General features: G+C 49.9%; 1 non-coding gene across 1 annotated transcript; it reads right to left on the reverse strand.

The window, feature by feature from the left end:
• Window positions 1–9,107: 9,107 nt before the first annotated feature.
• On the reverse strand, window positions 9,108–9,179 carry trnap-agg (transfer RNA proline (anticodon AGG)). Its single transcript has one exon. It is a non-coding gene; the product is annotated as a tRNA-Pro (tRNA).
• Window positions 9,180–9,834: the final 655 nt, after the last annotated feature.

Genomic DNA, 9,834 nt, shown 5'->3' on the forward strand with positions numbered 1-9,834 from the left:
ACACCCCAGCCTGTGCAGGGAGAGAGGCAGAGGGAGGAGGCGACGGCACCAGCACCACCCCCACCATCACCGTCAGCGGTTCCCCAGCTTACCAGTGAGCCAGCAGGGCCCTCTTCTGGGTCCAGGGGATGAGAAGCCTGCTGGGGTCAGCAAAGGCGCTGCTGCGAGGCGTGTGACCAAGCGGCAGCGGCAACGGCGAAAAGACCCTGGCAAGGTGGACATAGGCCCAGATGAAAAGACGCCCGAGGACCCAGAGGAGCCTGAGGGGAAGCGCCCGGTTGCCCTGCAGCGGCCACAAGACACCGGCCTGCCAGGTGAGGGAGCCTCTTCAATACTCGGTCAGGCACCGTTGGCAGAGACTGAGGAAGGGGAGTTGGATATGGTCGTGGGAGGAGAGGTAGGGGAAGTGGTGGAAGTAGGAATGGAGGATGGGTGTCTGGAGATGGATGGGGCAGGGACGGAGGAGGGGTATTACAGGGCATGAAGATGGAGGGGGAAGGGGAGGTGGTGGAGATGGATGGGGTGGAGAGGGAGGACAGGGAGGAGGGGGAGGGGAGTGGGCAAGCCGGGGTACAACCGCCTGGGCCCTCGAAGGCTGGGATCCAGTGGCACCACGTCAGGCCTCAGCCCAACCTGAAGCCCAGTTCAAGAGTTGTCCGCAGACCCATCCCTGATGTCTTTGCGGTGGCGGAGACAGGAGGTGCGGAGGAAGCGGCAAGTGTTGGCAATGAGAATGTGGCAGAAAGGGCGGGGGAACTGTCGCGCGGGCCGGAGAATTAATTTCACTCTTATGGCCATATGATGGCAACTTTCGCCTCTTTAAACGCCAACGGGCTGAGGGACTGAGCAAAGCTGGGGGCAGTGTTAGCTCTGCTGGGGCGGACGGATGTTGTCTGCCTCCAGGAGACCTTCTGGGACGAGGAGTGTGTCCGGAAGGAGCTGTCCTCTCTATAAGAAGGAGAAGAAGAAGAGGAACAGAGGATTTGTTTGTCTTAAGTAAGACTTTGTTTTTTTGTGGTTTTTTGGTGTTTTTGGTTGATTTTTGAGGCCCTCCCCTTCAGCCTAGCTCTGTTTGGGGAGGGGAGAGACTTTTGGGTTTTTTTTTGTTGCTTTTTTGTTGCTTTCTGAGTCCTGTTTGTGTTTTAATGGAAGGAAAAAACATGGAGGCAGAGAATGTTATTGTAGTGGAGGAGGAGAGTGGTGTAGGAAAGAGAAGGATGAGGAATTCGGACCGACCCCCCCGGCGGCTTTTTGCAAGGGCGCATACTGTTGTGGTGGATGTGAGCGGCGTGGAGAAACCGTCTGCGGGTGCTATTATCGCAGCTGTGTACGGCGTCTGTGGGGAGGGCTCTCTTTTTGCCTGCCACCCCCGGACGCCAAAAGAGATTGAACTGACTCTGGACTCAAAAGAACATGCGGACGCGGTGGCTGTGGGGCTGGATGTGCAGGGCACACCCTGCTACTGCCGCTGGCTGGAGCGGAAGGAGGTAGTGGTGTCCTTCCTCCATTTCCCGGCATATATCTCAAACGAGACTATCAAGGAGAAGCTGAGTAGCTGGGGGGTGAGAGTGATTTCGGACATCAGGATGCGCCACTACCCTGGGACCACCATTGCTGATGGCATGAGGTTTGTTCGGATTCGCTTTCCTGAGCATGTACAGATGCAGCCATTCAAAATGGGTGAGGTATTATGCGGCATACCCCGGTGGGCGTGTCGCGGTATCACGCAGTTCACGTGTGTCACGTGACTAACTATCCGGCGTCGCCTTGTAAAACCGCCAGGGGGAGCTTAACCTCTCATGTACAGCATTTGAGCCTTTAATTTTGAACTGTGTATTACAGCATGTTAATCATCAGTCATTAAAATGTTGGTATATTTTATGAAAGCAAGATTGCTCAGTTGGACAAAAGTACACAACCTACCTTTATCAGAAATATTTATGCATCAAAGCCTTTACTGAAGATATTACTAATAGTATTAATAATGGATGACTTTGGACAAGCTGTATACTCAAAGTATAATTTCTTTAGCACATTTGTACAAGCACTTGGAATCTTTCCAAGCCATACTTTGTCAGGCATTTTGTTTTACTTCAACGGGCATAAAAACTTCCTTGCTTTTAACAGGGCGTTTCATAATTTCTAACTACGAAAATGATTTAAAATGCGACACCTATCATGAAAAGAAAAAAATACACACCAGTATTCTATTTCTCCCTAAACATTGTAAGCTTCGAAGTCTTTAACTAACGTGATACCGGAGTCAACAAGCATACTTTTAGAATTTGATTAAAAGGGAATATAATATGGAATCGCGTATCTCAAGAATTTAATAACGGTATGATTATATCCGTGTACTGCGGCAGAGCTGTGTAGGGCTGTTTCGCCTGCCTGTTCATGCGAGCTGTCTTGTAGCCTACTGGTCTAGGTGCGTGACTACCAACTGGCAATTTGTGTGTTCAAATCCAGCTGGTGCTGGACCTTCCAGTTTTATTTATTTATTTTTTAATCGCGTAACATAAACATATTACCGTATGCAAACTGTACTGTATACAATATGTATATGTATATTTAATGTCTTAACTGTGCCCGTTTAAGTATTGGATATTCATATCTAATTTTACCACTGAAGGGAAATCTTAACATAAACATACAGTATATGGCTGGTCTCGGTACTTTAAAGAAAAAAATACACACCAGTATTCCATTTCTCCCTAAACATTGTAAGCTTCAAAGTCTTTAACTAACGTGATACCGGAGTCAACAAGCATACTTTTAGAATTTGATTAAAAGGGAATATAATATGGAATCGCGTATCTCAAGAAATTAATAACGATATAATTATATTCATGTTGCAAAAGAACTGCAACGGACATAAAAACTCCCTTGCATGGTTTCATTACGACCAGAATCGGTCTTGAGATATTTTTAACTTGATTTACAGTTTTTGAGAGGTATGTCTTAACACCGATACTACAGTGCTTAAGTACTGCTCACGTTTATGTTTCTAGGTTTATATTATGCATTTCATACGGTCAAATTACTTTTGAGCAACTAATAAGAAGCGCGAAACGGTATGCGTTTTACTTTCGTTTTGTGCTGGAACCCGTGGATTGATTAGAGATATCAAGTACATACAAGTCATTTTTTAAATGTTGTAGTTCGTCTTGAAAAAATGTTACGAGTACATCATCTATCAACAATCACACAGGTTCTGTTTCCATATTGCGGATTTTGGTTAGGTATTATCAAATCCGGTGGCGCTGTTAGTTTACTGAGTCCCATGTCACATGGTCTGTGATTGAAACCTGTAAAACTGGTTTAATTCATCACAGCCAGCACTCTTCAGGTGTGAGGGTCAAGGGGACAAGGGGATCGTGAGCTGTGTCAAGGTGAATGGTTCCCTCACGAGCTTCTTTCCAGTGACCTTGCCTGGGGGCACCGCCACCTCTTTGATCTACCAATATGCTGACGACACCAGACTGACGTTGGCGGAGATCTCGGCCATTTTAGAGGTGGTGCAGGCCTACTGCGCTGCCTCGGGCGCCAAGGTAAACTTGGAGAAGTCTGAGGTCATGCCGGTGGGGAGGGCAGACCTTGCCCCGCTCTTCGGCTACCCTTTCAGGGTTGAGACGGGTCACCTGAAGGTCCTTGGCGTCTACATTAACGCTGATGAGCAGGCCACTGGGCTTCTCCTGTGGAAGGAGAAGCTCATTAAGATGAGGGCCAATTAAATCGGTGGAGACACAGGTCCCTGACCCTAAAGGGAAGGGTCCTGCTCGTTAACACACTGTGCCTGTCCCTCTTGTGGTACCCATTGTCTGTGATGCCTCTTCCTGAACGGGTAGAGAATGAGATTATGCAACTGGTGGTTGGATTCGTGTGGGAGGGGAAGCCTCCGCGGGTCACTCATGACATCCTTATTGGGGAAATCTCCAGGGGTGGGCTGAAGCTGTGTGATGTAGGCCTGAAGCTGAAAAGCTTTAGGCTGAAAGTAGTGAAGAAGTTCCTTGACCTGGATAATGTCAGCATTTGGAAGATTGGTATGGCAAGCTACCTCGAGACTTGCGGGGGCTTGGGGCAGGAGACCCTCCTGGTGAGGCTCACTCCGGGGTTGATAAAACATCTGCCCTCCTTTTACAGGGAGGTCCTGCTGGCGAGGGGGTAGTTCATGTCCCAGCATGTCTCCTACACGTCGGAGACCCGGGCCCAGCTTCTGGAACAGCCTCTGTTCCTCAACCCCCTGCTGGTGTCTCGATGGAACAGGCAGCTCTACGGGGCTGGCATATCCAAGGTCAAGGATCTTCTTTATGAAGTAAAGGACGGATTTCTGCCCACCCAGGCTATTGTCGACGCTGTGCGAGAGGTCGACGACGAGCTGCCTGTCAGTAAGATCCGTCAGGATTACGAGCAGCTCAAACTCGGTCTCCCGGACAGTTGGCTGGAGAAGCTCCATCTACAAGACGGGGCAGCAGGCCCGGGCTGGCCGGAGCTGAGGGTGAAGTGGGGGGACCGTGGGGTGGACCTCCTGGGGTGCACCACCAGCATGTTCTACAGGCTGATGATGGCGAAACGCTTCAGAGTGCCGGTCTCAGAGGTGTTCTGGGGTAAGATCTTCCCCCAGCTCGAGCCTGGGCGTACTTGATGGTTCTGCTGGATGGCCTGTTTCGCTCTGTTCGAGGAGCTGTTCTTGACGGGGTGCCCTAGAAAGAGCTGTTCCTCTTTGGGTACCGCGGGTCTGAGGGGGGGGGGTTAACGCCATTTTAGTGAACCTCCTCCTCAGCCTAACGAGGACAGCTGTCTGGGAGAGGAGGAACCTCATGATGTACAATGGCCTGAAGCCAGACCTTGTCAGGCTGTACATTGCCAGGGTGAAGGACTGCTTCTCTCTCAGCCTGGACTACTGCAGGGCTGAAAGGCGGATGGCCGACTTTCGCAGGATCTTCTTAAACAATAACATCTTTGTGGACCTGCGGGAGGAAGGCTTGTACTTCCGGCTCTGAGATGGGGGTGTCTTTGAACAAAAGACACACACGGCTCCACCCTTTTCCACCCCTGAATAGAATTGGACAGTTGAATAGCATTTAATTCACATCGAATAGCATTGGTCCCTGAATAGCATTGGTGAAGCTCAGCAGTGGGCCACTGGGCACAATTTCCCACCGTTTCCATAGTGTAGTGGTTATCACGTTAGCCTCACACGTGCAATGTCCCCAGTTTTGTTGCCACGCACACTGTTTGGGGATTCGCCTATGCGCTGTGATCGAACAGACCCACTCACCTCTTAGTGTGGCGGGATCTGCACAGTGCATGTCGCAGCGCTTTCTGCTTTCACTTCAATGTGCTTCCTGATGTCGAGTCGTGTGCTGTGCAGAGGCTCTGAAAGCGAGAGCAATGAAAAGGTGCACAGTGCTGTGAAAGAAAACACAGAGAAGTGAAAGGCAGTCCTTTCTCTAAGACCGGGGTAAAGTTAGCTTGAAGTTCGAAAACGATTTTGGCACGCCTTTAGTGCTTTCGCGAAATCTCTTAGAGTTACAAAAGCACTTGCTTTGTGTATAAAATGCATTGTGAATGCTTTCTCAGCCTTCACTTTGTCATTTTTATGACTTTTTTTTACCACGCTCAAATATTGTTTTGTCCATATCTTCACAATGGAAGCACAGAGCGTCTTCAAACCAAATGCATTTAAAAGACCACAACTTCTGGAAATTTCCACATTCTCTACATCAAACTTTCAGTGAGCTAATTTCGTTTTTCATTGATGCATAATTACGCACTAACTGGAACCTGGGGGACCGCTGTGTGCACATGTTCACAATGCGAGAAATACTGTTCAATACGGCTTCATGCGAAAAACCCGTATATTACCTTAGGAAGCAGAACAGTGCAGTCTCCAATTACCCAGACTGTAAGATGACAAGATGAGTTGATGGAAAGAGCACAAAAGTTCAGCTCGTACAATAGGCAACGAAGGTCTCAGCGTCGTCATCGCACTTGAAAGGACTGCCTTGCAGACCAAGGGCAGTGGGCAGTGCCCGGTAAGAGGGGCAGAGGCGGTAAGACATGATGCCGAGAAGCATGAACCAAGGGGGATGAGCTCAAATGGTAGAGCGCTCGCTTAGCATCCGAGAGGTAGCGGGATTGATGCCCGCATCCTCCAGGTCTGAGTTTAGAGCTCCAGGAGCCTGGTGCTCTCATTTAGCCTCTGTGACTTCTGACAGGTGCTCCTCCGTTGCGGAGAGAATGTCCTTCAATTGTCAAGCGTTGAAGGGCCACACCTCCTTCCCAACCTCAGTCTGCACTGAGTGCGTCTCCGGCATTTTCTCGTCCAATTTGTCAGCTTAGCAAGTGAAAAGTATATCCGAGTGAAAACAGTGCTGATAATACTCTCAGGAATTGTTAGAAGACGTGCTTTTGATCATCGATTGCTTAACAATCACATTCGTTCGACTTGAGCAATCAAGCTCGTAGTTTTCCTTCAAATCTTGAAAGCTCTCAGTGAGAACATCATAGGCTGCAGGACGCCCCGTAACTTGATTACTTCAACAGAAAGAAGAGCAGACAGCTCCACAAATATGCGAGGCACAGAGAGCGCAAGGCGAGCCGCACACGTTTCGGTGGCTGAGAGAGGGCAGTTTTTGCTTCTGCATTTCCCAAGTAAGGACGCATGACAACAAGCGATCGCGGTGCTCATCTACGACATAGTGGTGATGAGTTTTCAGTACGTGTTCTTTTGAACGAGCAATGAGGTTGCCGCCTCGGACAGCTGACTGCACGCTCTCATTGTGCCACGTGATGAGAATTCACCAGGCTCGTTCAGTCATTAGTCACATTCCATCGTTTGCCATAAGCAGACGCTGCGAAGTGATGTGGATATCAGTTCCCAGTCTTGTGGAAGAGGAGGAAAAGAGCACACAAGGGCTCGTCTGGGAGTTGCACCCGGGACCTCTCGCACCCTAAGCGAGAATCATACCACTAGACCAACGAGCCACAGCAGCACTTTCCATTTCAATCTGTCGCGAGCTTGAGGATGGGGGAGAGGCGTCATTCGCTCGTCCAGTCAGACCTTCATCAATAAGTCAAGAAAGCCGCAATTACACGACTGCCTTGTAGACGAAGGGCAGTGAACTGTGCCCGGTAAGAGGGGAACAAGCGGCACTAGGTGACGCCGAGGCATAAGTCCCAGCGAGGGGGGTTGGCTTGTATGGTACAGCGCTTGCTTTGCATGTGGGAGGTAGCAGGATCAATTCTCGCATCCTCCAGGTGTGTGCTTAGAGCTTGATGTGCCGAAAGGTGTCCTTTAGCCTGTGGTCCCGCCTTACATGGAGAGCATCGTGCAGCTGTCAAGCGTTTCGCAGCCACGCCCCCTTTTCATCTTCTCTCTGGATTAAGCATCACTCCGCCCCTCTCTCTTGACATTTCATGTCAGCATGTCAGAAGTCCGAGTGACATTTTTAATGGCTGAGTGAGGGCACGATGCTGAAGCAGAGAGGCCACTTCAGCCACAGAGACTTGTGCTAGGTGAGATCTGAAAGACGGACTCGCAACAGAAACAGACCAAAAATGTATCGGTGAGATCAAAAGGCAAATGCAACATTCAGCAGAGGGCGTCTAAAGATTAGGGAACAGGCGACTGAAATCCATGTGAGGCAAACTTTCCGGTGCGTGTACTGCAGCTGGGCTTGTTGGCGTAATTGGTAGTGCGTCAGTCTCGTCATCTGAAGGGCCTGAGTTTGATCTTCACACGGGGCAGGGCTGCTTCCTCTCTTGCTCTTTTCAAACACTTGCGGCAACTGTTCGCTCATAACCACGTCTGGAATGCGTGACCTTTACACGGGCGAGAAGCAACGCCGCATCCCTTTTCTAAAGAACATTCACATTCAGAAATAAGTCAAGAAATTTGCCATTACTTTCGCTCGCACTGCTGTCAGCCTGCCCATGTTGCCAAAGAAAGATTCACTCGGCGTCAACATGACAGAACAGCGATCACTTGAAAACAATGTTCCACACTCCGTAAGCAAGAACTTCAGTGTTTGCAGTCACCCGATATGCCGATAGTCAAAGGAGCGCAAAACACGAAGCGTCAAAAGACAAGATGAGTTGATGGAAAGAGCGTTGAATTGATGAGCACAAAAGTTCAGCTCGTACAATAGGCAACGAAGGTCTCAGCGTCGTCATCGCACTTGAAAGGACTGCCTTGCAGACCAAGGGCAGTGGGCGGTGCCCGGTAAGAGGGGCAGAGGCGGTAAGACATGATGCCGAGACGCATGAAGCGAGGGCGATTAGCTCAAATGGTAGAGCGCTCGCTTAGCATGCAAGAGGTAGCGGGATCGATGCCTGCATCCTCCAGGTCTGAGTTTGGATCTCCGGAAGCCCGGTGCTTTTGTTTAGCTTCTGCGACTTCTGACAGGTGCTCCTCCGTTGCGGAGAGAATGTCCTTCAGTTGTCAAGCGTTGAAGGGCCACACCTTCTTCCCAATCTCAGTCTGCACTGAGTGCGTCTCCGGCATTTTCTCGTCCAATTTGTCAGCTTAGCAAGTGAAAAGTATATCCGAGTGAAAACAGTGCTGATAATACTCTCACGAATTGTTAGAAGATGTGCTTTTGATCATCGATTGCTTAACAATCACATTCGTTCGACTTGAGCCATCAAGCTCGTAGTTTTCCTTCAAATCTTGAAAGCTCTCAGTGAGAACATCATAGGCTGCAGGACGCCCCGTAACTTGATTACTTCAACAGAAAGAAGAGCAGACAGCTCGACAAATATGTGAGGCGCAGAGAGCGCAAGGCGAGCCGCACACGTTTCGGTGGCTGAGAGAGGGCAGTTTTTGCTTCTGCATTTCCCAAGTAAGGACGCATGACAACAAGCGATCGCGGTGCTCATCTACGACACAGTGGTGATGAGTTTTCAGTACGTGTTCTTTTGAACGAGCAATGAGGTTGCCGCCTTGGACAGCTGACTGCACGCTCTCATTGTGCCACGTGATGAGAATTCACCAGGCTCGTTCAGTCATTAGTCACATTCCATCGTTTGCCATAAGCAGACGCTGCGAAGTGATGTGGATATCAGTTCCCAGTCTTGTGGAAGAGGAGGAAAAGAGCACACGAGGGCTCGTCCGGGAGTTGAACCCGGGACCTCTCGCACCCTAAGCGAGAATCATACCACTAGACCAACGAGCCACAGCAGCACTTTCCATTTCAATCTGTCAGCGAGCTTGAGGATGGGGAGAGGCGCCATTCGCTCGTCCAGTCAGACCTTCATCAATAAGTCAAGAAAGCTGCAATTACACGACTGCCTTGCAGACGAAGGGCAGTGAACTGTGCCCGGTAAGAGGGGAACAAGCGGCACTAGGTGACGCCGAGGCATAAGTCCCAGCGAGGGGGGTTGGCTTGTATGGTACAGCGCTTGCTTTGCATGTGGGATAGCAGGATCAATTCCCGCATCCTCCAGGTGTGTGCTTAGAGCTTGATGTGCCGAAAGGTGTCCTTTAGCCTGTGGTCCCGCCTTACATGGAGAGCATCGTGCAGCTGTCAAGCGTTTCGCAGCCACGCCCCCTTTTCATCTTCTCTCTGGCTTAAGCGTCACTCCTCCCCTCTCTCTTGACATTTCATGTCAGCATGTCAGAAGTCCGAGTGACATTTTTAATGGCTGAGTGAGGGCACGATGCTGAAGCAGAGAGGCCACTTCAGCCACGGAGACTTGTGGTAGGTGAGATCTGAAAGACAGACTCGCAACAGAAACAGACCAAAAATGTATCGGTGAGATCAAAAGGCAAATGCAACATTCAGCAGAGGGCGTCTAAAGATTAGGGAACGGGCGACTGAAATCCATGTG

The sequence above is a fragment of the Lepisosteus oculatus genome, chromosome 14 (assembly GCF_040954835.1).
Source record: "Lepisosteus oculatus isolate fLepOcu1 chromosome 14, fLepOcu1.hap2, whole genome shotgun sequence".
Taxonomy (NCBI): domain Eukaryota; kingdom Metazoa; phylum Chordata; class Actinopteri; order Semionotiformes; family Lepisosteidae; genus Lepisosteus; species Lepisosteus oculatus.